Genomic DNA, 3814 nt, shown 5'->3' with positions numbered 1-3814 from the left:
TATCTCTAGCTTTTTTCTGCTTGTAAAGAGGTGCAAGTTCGTGATTACTTAGGCACTGCTGTTTCAGCTACAGAAAATGATAAATATGCTGTATGCTTACAAAAAATAAGACATGAGAATTTAAATGTAATTGAGGGATGTAGGTTTTGACAAATTTTTCTCCTCACTGGTTGACTGTGGACCTTCCAAACAGTTAAGTTCTCATACTAATGGAATTATTTGTGATAGCAGAAGTTCTCATACTAATGGAACTATTTGTGAGGGCAGGCATAGACCCGTACCTAGATAATGTCACTTTCTACCTACTGATTTTGTTCTAGTTTAGCAAAGCAAGAGTATTCTCAGGCCAACATTACACTTCTTTGGAAATCTGGGGAAAAGTTGGATGCCTACCTATGACCTTACAATCCAAAAGGAACTTGCATGTAGGTGTAGGGAGTGGGAGGAAATGTTAAAGGATGAACTGTTTGTGGGTGAAGATACTGATACTGGCCTTGGAAGGTAGACACAAAAACTCCCATTTAGCCTAATCTTCATCTGGTCTGTTTTAATTCTGGATTGTGAGAGCTCCAAGAAAGTTCACAAGTGTGTATGTCCATTGTTTCCATAAAGTAACAGCATTTAATCAACACTCTCCTCCCTCCACTTAAGCAGATGAGAAACATTTCAGTTATATAGAAAACTAGCTGATAAAATTGAGTCTAGGGTCAGAATATTTTGTTTGTAGCCCAGTAGCTACAAATTGAAGTTAGAGGACAGATGTTAATTGAGGTTTTCTAATCTTACCAAAAATGATGTAAATTAGTTTTAAATATAGTACGGTTGTCATGGGAAACAATTGAGATGGGCTGCTAGTGCTCTTCTCAAAGCTTATTTAAGCTGTGGTTCAGTTGAATGATAGTTTTATTTGGAGCCCAGACCCTCCTGAGAACCTTTTCAGGTTTACCTCCCTGCATTGTCCCCCAAGACCTGAGCAGTCATGGGCTTTTGGAGAACTTTGGCTTTGAGGCACTAACTCATAGGTGGAGAGAAAGCACAATATTCTTGAATAGTGTGGGACTTTTCATTAAGAATTGTTCTGTTAAATTGGGACCTGTTTTGCCTGAAACTATTCTCATTAGCCTGTCTCAATTTACTTAAGTTCTGGCATCATGATCACAAACTATTCGAAGATTTGGAAACTTGATTTTTATGGTACATAATTGGTGCGTCCTGGTGGTTAGAAAACCCATTCTGTGAAGCTGACACAAAGGTAAGGAAATAAACTTGATAGGCATAAGTCAGTTCAGTCCACCATTTGACAAAAGTGAGTGCTATAGCTCTTGATAATAGGAGAAGCTAAATATTCTCTGCAAGATTCGTTTGAAGTGGAGAACTGAAATTTTTTTTTCTAGATGTCTTATTGTGCAGGGGGAAGAGGGCTGGGAAGGGAGAGTACCCCCAAATGCTAATAAAAAGCCAGATATAATCAGTATGTTAGAAATAGTCCCAACAGTACAGATTTGGATCTGAAGGAAGCCAGAGTGTGGTTTTGCATTCAGCTAAACTGGTGAGAATCTAAGCCTACATTCCCACTGTTGATGGGATTAGGACATTAGTGTCCATCCCCCAAGAAGTATTTTTCTCCTATGTTAGACTCAACATACATGTGTGCCCTCTGTACTCTACATAGCTGGCTTTTTCAGGCTTTCTAATATCCTCCTGGGGCTCCTGAGCCAACCAGCTGTGCTGGAACACTACTGCCCAAAGTACTGCAGTGGCTGAGCCACCGTTGCCCTGCCAGCGGGTAGGGAGCTCATTATCTTCATCCCTAATCAGTTGTACAATTCCAACTGCAAAGGAAAGAAAGACTTTTACAACCATCCAGGGGGAGCGCATCCCTGGTGTACAGTAGCAAGGTGACTATAAATGATTAACTAGGTTCAACTTCCAGCTCATCTCAGACCTTTACCCTAGTATTTGATACCACCAAATTTTGTGTAACGTTAACTTCTAAAGCCTCCCAAACTCTTCAGATTTAAACTGTTAATGGGAAAATGTCTCCCCATTATCAAATGTATTTTTGAGATTTGGCCACTAGATGGGGCTTCTAGAAAAATAATGCATCTTTTAAGTTTTCGGGGAGAAATTTGAGTTGTTTGGGCTGTGTGGGACGAGCAATTGAACACTTGCCTCAAGTTGCTAAGCAATGCATCAACATCATTTGCGGTTACAAGTTCAAATGATATCAGAAACCTGTGCGTGTGGGTGTAGGACTGATGGGAAATGAACAAGATCTGCCACGTATGGGGCTGATAGTGGCTAGGTATGTCCTACACTAAACAAACTCCACAAGAATCAGTTAAAATACTAAAAGATACTAATTTTTGTGAGTTTAGTTCTGTTAACCTACAAATATACAATTGAGAAGACTTGAAAATGGCCAAGTCCCCAGTCCTTTTGACTAAGTTGGATCTGACTCACTAGAGCAGAATGGTTCAAGTGCCAGCTTATGCAACACAGCTTACATCAAAGAATTAAGAGGAAGGCTTCCCTTCACCATAGGGAAGGTGGAGAGGTTTTTAATGATGTACTAGTAAGACCAATATGGAGGACAGAGACATAACTCTCCGTATAACATCTGATTATTGAAAAGGTGTAATAAGAAGTAGTCAAGAATGTCTTAGAGAAATTTGAGAAGAGCTCACAACTTTAGTTTTTCAGTGCCCAGGAGCTTCCAAGTTAGGGATGGAACCTCTCCCTTTCCCTTGACTCTTAAAAGTGCAACCTTTATAGCAGATCAAGTGCCAGAATATTTGACCCTGTTGTTAATGCAACAGTAGGGCTGTAGAAAAGCATAAGCCAAGTGAACTGATTTCTCATTTCTTGGAAAACAGCAACAGGGACACCCCAGAACCACTGAAGCAGTTCCCAGGAGAGGACCTTAGGATCCTTTCCCTTTTTGGAGTGCAATGTGTCTTCAACGACTTAGCATAGAAAAGGTTTACCTTTTCTTTTTCTTTTACTCCAAAATTTGCTATGTTTATGAAGTATACAGACAAGTGCAATTTGCAGCATGTGGCAACATCTCCAGCACTTACATAGGCCCAGTGCAATGTATAGAATAAAGTATTTGGAAAGAAGGATAAGGAAGGGGTGGGGAAGGTGGCTGGATAGATGTGAATAAAGAAAAGAGTTTAACAGGGACAGGGATTAATTTTGTCCTAATAGGCTCTGACCTAGGTGCCATAATTTTGAAAGTTTCCAGTGGACTGTGCCAGTCAACTCGGCACTGCAAGTAACTGATTTGAGGCAGACGTGACGTCTTCATTTGTGCCTCGCACAATGTTCCACTGACCTTTTATATACAGCTACTTGTCAGAATAGGAAGGTTGGAAAGGGAGGTGGGTAAATACCTAGACTCTCAGTCTTTTCTAATCGTCACATTCAATCCTTCACTGCCCTGGGAGGGGTGTCAGTTGCGTGCTAGAGATTGATCTGATCTGAAAGCCAAATGCTATCAATTACAAGGACGAAATGCCATGGTCTTAAAAATTCAAGTACAGGGGTCTTTCAAGTGACCCACATTGGTATCAGTGTCAGTCTCCAGGGTGGAAGGATGACAGTCATCTGTAAGCAAAAGGTTTTGTGTAGAAACATTTAAATACAAGGAAAATTCTTGTACTTAGTTTTTCAGCCAATGACAGGCAAAAGCCGCAACTAAAATAACTAAAGAAGTTTTGTTTGGTAAGTACAACTGATGGGAAAAAGTTTGGCCAAGATAGAGGGAAGATAACCTAATTTTATTTGCCCCAGCCCAGCACATAATTCAGAT

This window comes from Manis pentadactyla, chromosome 5, assembly GCF_030020395.1.
Source record: "Manis pentadactyla isolate mManPen7 chromosome 5, mManPen7.hap1, whole genome shotgun sequence".
Lineage (NCBI taxonomy): Eukaryota > Metazoa > Chordata > Mammalia > Pholidota > Manidae > Manis > Manis pentadactyla.
Note: the sequence above shows the minus strand (reverse complement) of the source record.